Source organism: Oratosquilla oratoria, chromosome 5 (assembly GCF_046742065.1).
Source record: "Oratosquilla oratoria isolate Oo_2021 chromosome 5, ASM4674206v1, whole genome shotgun sequence".
Classification (NCBI taxonomy): domain Eukaryota; kingdom Metazoa; phylum Arthropoda; class Malacostraca; order Stomatopoda; family Squillidae; genus Oratosquilla; species Oratosquilla oratoria.
The window spans coordinates 85,370,873-85,380,872 of NC_134781.1; the positions used below are offsets into that span (position 1 = coordinate 85,370,873).

Genomic DNA, 10,000 nt, shown 5'->3' on the forward strand with positions numbered 1-10,000 from the left:
AACAATTATATTCATAATAATGACAATAACAATAAAAGACGGTACTTCTGAATCACGCGTCCATGTTTGAATCCCCCCAAACAAAAGCGCCTCGCGCGCGCGCACACACACAGCACTGAAACGCTCCCCTTTACATATTCATAAGCGTACATCAACGTTATATATGTTTAACTCCTTTGGCATCAACGCAACTGGAAAACTGACACTCGGCGTTGGAGTACTGTGTATTGTACAGTCACGACCAAAAGTTTTGACCCACGGTAGTTTTCATGATGCCAATTTTTTTTTTTTTTTTTTTTTTACGTGAAATACTACGTAGTGATTATCTTACAGTTAGTTGATTGTCTTGAATCGATAAAAAAAATGTCAGACAAAGAATTGGATTTTTGTACCATGAAAAATTATTGGTGGAACAACTTTTGAGTACGTGATATACTATGTCGTGGTTATCTTACGATTGTCTTGCATAGATAAAAAAAAAATTCAAAGAATTTAATTTTTGTGTAATGAAAAATTCTTGGTGGGACAAAACTTTTGTCGTGACTGTATGCGTCTCATATCAACACATATTCAGCCAGACAACAATCACCTCGCCAGTCTGAGCCTTTGTACACACGGAACCAAAAGTCATGTACAGCGTTGCGACCAAGAGACGTACAAGTCCGAACCTACAGCTGAATCATGGATATATAATTTGCATCTAACACAATCATCCTCAAAAGTTGCAGTTGTAGATTTAGAAATCAACACCCAGGTCCTGTTCTATCGATTAAATTTGATTTACAGAAATTCTTCTCATCGTGCGGGGAATAATTAGCATAAAGATGTGTTATACATTGAGCAATGTTAGCTTGACGCTGTATAACGAAATTCACGACGAGTACTTTTGAGAGTGACTGTACATCTACGTTCAAGTCCGCACGGACAGAAGCGCTGGTAATCCAGAGACCGTGACAACACCAACAACGAAATACATGTGTCCCATCGCATATGAAAACCCTCCATCGTTCAGCTTCAAAATTCCTTTTCATTATTCATTTTCACATTCCTTCCATCGCGGCTGCTTTAAACTCTTTAAACCCCTTAAACTCGGCGACGCACTTTCCAGATTTTATTCTACCTAACGCCAACCGATCTTGTCAGATCCAGGGAACTGTCTAGGGACGCTGTGGGGTCTCGATCGTTCACGGTCCCCGTTCGACTCGCTTCTGTGTACTTTGGCTGAAAGGTTGGAAGTGTTCCGCCAGGGCCCACTGCAGGACCACCGTTTTAACCCCATTAGAACAATGCAGCCTTTACGTCTCACTACGATGGCTTAGTAAAGTTGTATGGATAATGTTCAGTGTACTGAAATAACTTTAGATTAATTACATCGCCTCTGTTAGCCATATTGTTCCCAATCACGTTACTGTATTCCCGCGATTTAAGAAACAGTCCTGATGTTGAAGGTTCAAATTAGTAGCAAGCCCTTCAGGCCAAGGGGAACCCCTCAAATTAATAAAAGTGTGTTCAACTGGTAAAATGTGTACGTTTTGCTCCAATCTGTGTTTAATAATCAAATTATCAAATTATACTAAGTCTGTGTGTGTGTGTGTGTGTGTGTGTGTGTGTGTGTGTGTGTGTGTGTGTGTGTGTGTGTGTGTGTGTGTGTGTGTGTGTGTGTGTGTGTGTGTGATCGTGTGTGTGTGTGATCGTGTGTGTGTGTGTGTGTGTGTGTGTGTGTGTGTGTGTGTGTGTGTGTGTGTGTGTGTGTGTGTGTGTGTGTGTGTGTGTGTGTGTGTGTGTGTGCGTGTGTGTGTGTGTGTGCACAAGCGCGCATGTGATGTCAAAAACAATTATACGATGAAATTTAGGAAAACATATTTTCTGGTGATTTTGCGGGTTTCCTACTATTACAACTGGCACAGCATTTGGAGGGGAATTGAACTCAGTACTGCAAACTACGTTACTTTGACAACAGAGACTTAATCGAAACAGGATCAGAGCCCCTTGGCTACCAGGGCGACGCCACAGTGCTGAATAAAATTGCCTGGCGACAGCCATAATAAAAATATATAGCCATCCAATGCGGAAAGGGTAGATGGCAAAAAAAAAAAATAAAAAAAATTAGTAACCTCCCATACAAACAATTTTAGGTACTGTACATCTGCAAACGTAACGCATGTAGCATTATCCCCCAAACGTTGTACCAGCTAGAAGTGCTGGCAACTGTACCGCATACTACAGTGCGGAGAGCGTGCCTGGCCGCGAGCGGAAACTATGGCAACGTCCCCGGCCAGTATTGCCTCGGAAGTCGCCACTGAAGTGGCAATTACTCTAATCAATCACCTGAAAATAAATCGTCATCACGAGCGCGCGCATTTGGTCCGAGGAGGAACGCAGCTCTGCTTGTTTGTTACGTCATCGTCTCCTGAGGACGGGGAATGCTCCAATTACCTTCTTGATGACGGGGAAAGGTCACTGACCTCGTAAGTCCGCATTTTTCCGTCCAGCTCAGAGGTCCCTTACGAGAACTACGTACGTGCTAGCAGCCGTTACCACCCTTACAGTGACGTACCTTAATCCTTTCATTTTGACCATCACCAGGCGATTTTATTCACTCGAGATGTCACGGTAACGAAGAAGGCTTAATAAATTGACGATGACGGTCCTTGTGATTTTATTCTGGTTGATCTCAGTCGATTTTATCCACCTCAGGTGACGTCATCATAGAGTGGGTTAAGTCGCTCAGTCCCATTAGCGTTCGCTTTATTCGAGGTCTAGATTATGACACACACACACACACACACACACACACACACACACACACACACACACACACACACACACACACACACACACACACACACACATGAGTGAGCTCTCTTCCGGGAGGGAAATAGTTGTCGATCACGAGTCCAACACGTGATCCAAGACCATGGTGAATCTCTCTCTCTCTCTCTCTCACACACACGCACACACAAAACTCGTATATATATATATATATATATATATATATATATATATATATATATATATATATATATATATATGGATACGTATGTCATCTCTTCTTTTTCTTCGGTTGTTTCTGCATTACAGCTGCTGTCACAGTGAATGCAACCAGAAAATGAAAAGCCATCTACTAGATCTTCGCTCAGTAAAAGAACAGAGGATAAAATTGCACAACAATAATTTTCTAGATTTCCTTCCTTCAGTGGCTTAGGCCTTTCAACACGATGACATAGTCTACAGTGTTTCTGTGGTAACACACGATTCTATTCAGCTAAAGAAAACAGGTTCTTGATTGACTGATAGCCCGTTGATCCTAACTTCGTCCCATAGCTGAAAGAAATCGTCTGACATTTACCAAAAAAGGTATATATATATATATATATATATATATATATATATATATATATATATATATATATATATATATATTATATATATATAATATATATATTATATATATAATATATATATATATATATATATATATATATATATACATACACACACACACACAAATATATATATATATTATCAAAATGTTGAGGTGTGAAGACAGAATGTGTGGTAGGGTGGTGAGTTTAAACGCCAAGAATCCGATGAAATTTTATTACTGACGTTTTGTCTAACTAGGATTTATTCAGATTCTGAAGAAGTCCTAGTTGGACGAAACGTCAGTAATAAAACTTCAACGTATTCTTAGCGCTTAAACTCACCACCCTACCACTCATATATATATATATATATATATATATATATATATATATATATATATATATATATATATATATATATATATATATATATATATATACGGTACGTCATCATGTTGAAAGAATCAAATATTGAAAACCTCAGCTTTCAGCTTCATACCCACGATCCATGTACCCACACTAGTACACGATGCTGTCACCATTCGATGACAAAACATCATGACAAAGGAGCAAGTTCCCCTGTGTATGCAATGTCACGTACACAAACAACCATAACTCGAAAAATGAACATCACATCTTCCTCACTGAGGAGCAAGTTAGACCGAAATATTACGACCTCTGGGGACCATCCATAGGTCACAACAGATGGCTAAGCCGGAGACAAGTAGACGGGCAGATGGACTTAGCAGATGGTGCCAAGGTCCAATAGGGTGGCACTGGTAGGGCGGAGGCGTTCCGTCCTTCCCCTTAGGGCCAATAGAATGGCACTGTTGGCGCCAGAAGGGAAGCCTCGAGTTCTTCTCGTCAACTGTACTTCCTGCTTTTTTTTTTCTTTGCAGTAAACGTGTCTTTTTTCTATCACTCACAACGTTTGTTGTTACTATCACTATAAATCACTCTAATACTAGAACCAGCAAGATCTAGCACCGAAACACATAGATTCACGTAACAATAGTAATAATTATCACTATTCTCATGGATTTATTTTCTAAAATTACACATTTCTTGCTCATCGTTATCGATAAACTCACTTTCAAAGAAATCACTGTTCTCTTATGAGATAATCATTTTCATATTCAACATAATCATCTCTATTCTTAACACAGCATCATTACCATCACTTCTTGCATATCATATAAATAATTCACTTTAATATCACTACCACCACTGTTGGTCTTTGACATTAAACACATCACGTAATTTTCATCTCACGTCTATTCACGTTTTCCACTTAATCAAACGACAAGAGTCCTTAAGGATCAGGGACCCAATTCCTCCCTCACCTGGGACACTAGGATCCCACTCCCACTTTCCCTCTCCCCGCTCCCCCCCAGACCCCCACCACCCCCACTCCTTCACGCAATTGCACAGCAATCATGAGCTCCTTCCACGGATAAACACGACCGACTCTCTTAGATCGTTTCCTTCGATGCGTCTTCGATATCTCAGGAGATAGGAGGCACTACGTGGGGAGACATGGAGGTAGGAGGCTTTACGTGTACGGGGCCCGGAGGCAAGAGGCACCACGTGAATAAATATGAAGGTACGAGGCACGTGTGCAGGCAAGAACATAGGAGGCATCCATATACGTAGGCACATGACAGAGGCGTTTGTGTAAATATGGTAACGGTAAGCTCGTCCTCAGACACAGACATAGGAGGCACTATGAGTGTAGACACAAGACGTTGGAGGTATTGCAGGCACGGAGGTAGGAGGCACCACGTGTGCAAGCACGGAGGTAGGAGGTATGACGTGAGCGAGGAGGCCATGTTAGCTTCAATATTTCCTGTCTACACAACTCTTGCAACGGTGAAGTGTTAACTCGCTCGATCGATGTGAGGTTTCAAAGGTCTTAAATACACTAATTACCTCCGACAGCAGGGGGTGAGTGGGTGGTGGGAGGGGAGGGGTGTAAGCGTTTATGATAACAGAGATTAAACATGAGATACAATCAGGTGACGTGGAAGTGAAAACAGAAACACTTGTTTGGTCTTGAATTATCAACAGCGTCTTCTGCTAGCGTCGAGGCTGCTCATGTTGTAGAATCTTCTTCACGGATTCTGTAACCGAAACTAAGAGGGGGGGGGAAGAGTAGAGGGCATTCTGTACACAGACCAAGGCAGAACATACAGACATGTTCGAGGCCAAGTTCAAAGACGCCCTCGAAACCTTGAACCTTGTAAGGTCCTCCTCAAGAGACCTTCGCCAGTCCGGCCCCGCCCCCCTTGGCTCCGAGAACGGAGGAATTCCGAACTCGCATATCATACTTTAACAATACGAAACCAAGAACCCGTTATAATACCTTGGCAGCCTTCCTTCTCTATTCACAACTGCAACCTGGGCTTCGGGAGACACTCCGCGGATCGTATACTCATTCGGGCACGGAACACGCGCACTACGAGGGACGACGGAACCATGGAACACAACGCGAGAGCTGAGGATCGCCGGTCCTTTCCAGGAGCTTTACGACCTCGCTTGTTCGACCGGGAGAGCAGATGGACGACTGACTCCACGCACAGACACTACCGACCGACCACGGAGGAGCTACCCGGGAGAATGGCGTCGGAGCGCGCGTGTGTGGATGTATGTGTGTGCGCGCGTGCCGACGGCGGCCGCGGAGGCAGTGATGGAAGAGTGGCGAGCGAGAGCGAGACCGCGTGCCCGTATACAACCGCCGCTCGTGCAAGTCTGACCCTGAATGGCTGTGGACGAGGGAGTTGGACCGCGACGCGACGAAGAGTTCCCCGTCACCCCCCCACCCCCCACAACCTCCCTCCCTCCCGCGCGCCGCCGCCACCGACGTCAACATCATCATCCCCCCGTCGTCGTTGCTGTCGTCCTTGTTCTCGTCGCCCTCCCGTGGCACCCGAGTGTGCAGCTGATGCTGCTATCCCCCTCCCCTCCCCCCCACTTCCCACCCATTCCAATCGGGTTCCCCCCTCCTCGTCCGATAATCCACCTATCCTTATTTAGCCCTCCTCCACCTCTTCCACACTCCCTCCCCTTGATCTCTTTTAGAGTAATTCCTCTTCTTCTCTCTTTACACACCTGCATCCACATTCTCCCCTTCAAAACATTTTTCCCCAACGAAAACAATAAACACATACAAAGAGACAGGATAATGCATATGCATATATGCACTTGCAAACATGCATGCATGAATTCATTAGCGGAAATATGCGAGCACGCGCGTATGTGTGTGTACGTGTGTGTACGAGTGTAAACGTGAGCGAACGTTTGCGCAGGAGCACGCGCGTGCGTATGTGTGCGAATGTGCGTGCGTTTGTGTGTGTGTGTGTGTGTGTGTGTGTGTGTGTGTGTGTGTGTGTGTGTGTGTGTGTGTGTGTGTGTGTGTGTGTGTGTGTGTGTGTGTGTGTGTGTGTGTGTGTGTGTGTGTATTCACCTTGGTCTTGGATTTTGGACTCGTGATCGACAGCTATTTCGTGGGGACCCGTGTTCAGAGCTCGTATTATTGATCTATGGGTAATGCTATGAACCTTACACGCACACACCACCACACACACCCAACTAACACCCGAGAGCTGGAGTGTGTGGGTGTTTTGTGTGTGTGTGTGTGTGTGTGTGTGTGTGTGTGTGTGTGTGTGTGTGTGTGTGTGTGTGTGTGTGTGTGTGTGTGTGTGTGTGTGTGTGTGTGTGTGTGTGTGTGATTCACCATGGTCTTGGATCACGTGTTGGACACGTGATCGACAGCTATTACCCTCCCGGAGTAGAGCTCAGAACTCATATATAACAGATCTGTGGGTAATACTGTGATCTTACACGCACACATACACACCCAACTCCCCGCCCACGAGAGTTGGAGTAACGACTCGCAGCGCAGCGATACTGAAATTATTTCAACCCTGGGTGAGATTCGAACTCGGACCGCCGTAGTCGCGGCTGCGATCGCTACCACTGCGCCATCGAGTATGTACGCGCCTGTTTGCGCGCGCAAGTGTGTGTGCAAGCGCATGTGTGTGCGTGCATGTATGTGTATATGTGTGTGTGTGTATGCGTATGTGTGTGTATGTGTTTGCGTGTGTGTGTATGCGTATGTGTGTGTGTGTATGTGTTTGCGTGTGTGTGCATGCATATGAGAAAGGGGGCGAAAATGTTTGGCAGCGTTAAAAATAGTAAACCTAAAGATTGGTTTAAATGGCACTACAAATTAAAAAAAAATTATCACCAACTATATCACGACGGAAATAAAATCATACGAGGAACTCTCTTTCCCAAATGAACACCACAAAATGTAAGGAGAATCAATCAATGTCTCTCTATCTCTCTCTCTCTCTCTCTCTCTCTCTCTCTCTCTCTCTCTCTCTCTCTCTCTCTCTCTCTCTCTCTCTCTCTCTCTCTTTCTGTCTCCAGTCTCTGTCTGTCTCCTCTCTTTTCTCCATATTTATGATCAATCTGTCATTAATTCCAATAGCTCGAGAACAGAAAAAAATAAACTTAATCCCTATTTTCCTTTTCTCTCTCTTCTCTTTGTACTGAAGGAGCAACTACTAAATGCTCTCGTGAATTCACCAGACATTGAAAAGGTTGTATGGAACCTTTATTATCATTTTTTTCTTCTAAACAGTCTGGATCCAGCAACTCACAACAATTACTCTATTAAGAACGTTATTCTCTCCCCCCCCCTCCATGCCTCCCAATCAACGACCAGTGGGTGAAATCGGCCAAACGGGCTCGTTTCGTTTACCTTTCTATCAGAATGGCCCACTTGTTATACTCCTACAAGCAGTACGTCAGCAGATGATGTGGTTGTCTTAAGTTCCATTTACACGGTCAAACAGTTTGACAAACCCGGTTTGTCAGACAAGAGTTTGAAGTGATGTTTGACCGTGTGAATGGGGGTGTTTGGTCGTCAAACACGTTTGTCGAACGCGTTTGACAACCAAGTACCCTATTCACACGGTCAAACATCACTTCAAACACCTGTTTGACAAACCTGGTTTGTCAAACCGTTTGGCCGTCTAAATGCCCCTTTATAGAGGCGATATGTAAACATACATATACCAAGGCTTTTTTCCCCCTTACACGGGAGGTAGCCAAAAGACAAAGGCATAGAAACCACTCCCACCCATTCCATCCCCTACATACTCCACTCCCCTCTACCCTCTTCCCTCCCTCTTATCTTGGTACCTCCTGGATGACGGGTCATCCCTGCATCTTGTCCACTGCCCTGACAACCAGGATATATACACTTGATACACGTGCATAAACTATTCAGCCTGAAAATGGTCTCACACCAAGATTGAAACGTTGTAGCCTACGGACAACTTCTTGGTAATTTACCGACACATCTACGAAAATTACCCAGGAATGTAGACGACCTCAATAAGAACATAAACAACGCAGAACTAGCAGGATCATGTAACCTCGTCTGTTTACAAGAACATTATATATATATATATATATATATATATATATATATATATATATATATATATATATATATATATATATATATATATGCACACATACACATATATATGAATACATACATCACCTGCCAACTCTTTGCAATCCATTATATCATTGTGATTTATGATGGGTATATTTGCACGTGGTGAGCGCGGCCCCATTATCCCACATCATATCTCTACCGCTGCCGACATCATCATTATTTGAGGGTGAAAACAAACTGCAAAGCTCGTCGTTTCGTTATACGTCGTCAAGGGGCAGACAAAAACATGAGTTACGCTCATGTAGGGATAATGAACTTTCTCTGCGTCTGTCGGCCCGTGAGCAGAAAATAGAAACACTCTTTCCCAGCATCCTTGGACTGAAATGATTGTAATACATTATAACTACCAATACATATACATTATATATGTATATATATATATATATATACATATATATATATACATATATATATATATATATATACAAACAAATAATAATAGTAATGACAATGATAATGAATTATCATAACGAATAATATCAAGATATAGAACGAGGGGGGATGCAGGTTAAGCAAGGGAGGCGGGGCACAATAACAGGTGGCGAGGGTGTCCCGTCTGGCGGACTCCAAGCCATTCAACAGTGCACATATATGAATGCATATAGAAATGATCAAATAGATTAATTAACAAATTAATAAACGAATGAATAAATAAACGAATGAATGAATAAATACATAAATATGCATATAAGTAAATAAGTACACAACTAAATAAATGGAAAATAAATAGATAAACAAACAAACAAAGAAACAAAACATAAACAAACAAACAAGCATTAATTTCGTGCGACACTGGCCGACAGTCTCGTTATCACATCGCGCACACACAACTACTGTATAGTGATACGGGTTATCGCTACAATCTCACCTGTGATAAACGTGGCACCAATGTGGCACATCAGCCTTGCTAAGTGAGCACCACAGTCTGTTCACGTTATCAGATGTCCCCAACGTGTCAACTGGGACACGCCTCGATATTTCCAATCAGACCTTAATCAAGGGCCTTTAAGCTCGTGGAATACCTGAATGAAATCGTCAGCCGCTTGAGAATAAAATCCTTAAATGCGATGACGCTCTTCCATTGGTTTAAGGGTCTCCTAAA

The 10,000-nt window shown here is 43.2% G+C and overlaps 1 protein-coding gene across 4 annotated transcripts in view; it reads right to left on the reverse strand.

The window, feature by feature from the left end:
- Positions 1 to 10,000, reverse strand: part of Eip63E (cyclin dependent kinase Eip63E) — a 1,395,216-nt gene that overhangs the window by 1,205,925 nt on the left and 179,291 nt on the right. For 2 of the 4 annotated variants that reach the window (XM_076185581.1, XM_076185579.1), the window contains exon 1: positions 5,728 to 6,106. The exons of the other annotated variants lie outside the window; for them this stretch is intronic. The gene's annotated coding sequence lies outside the window, so the exon portion shown is untranslated. Of the gene's footprint in view, positions 1 to 5,727; positions 6,107 to 10,000 lie in introns of those variants that run through there. 4 annotated transcript variants of the gene reach the window in all.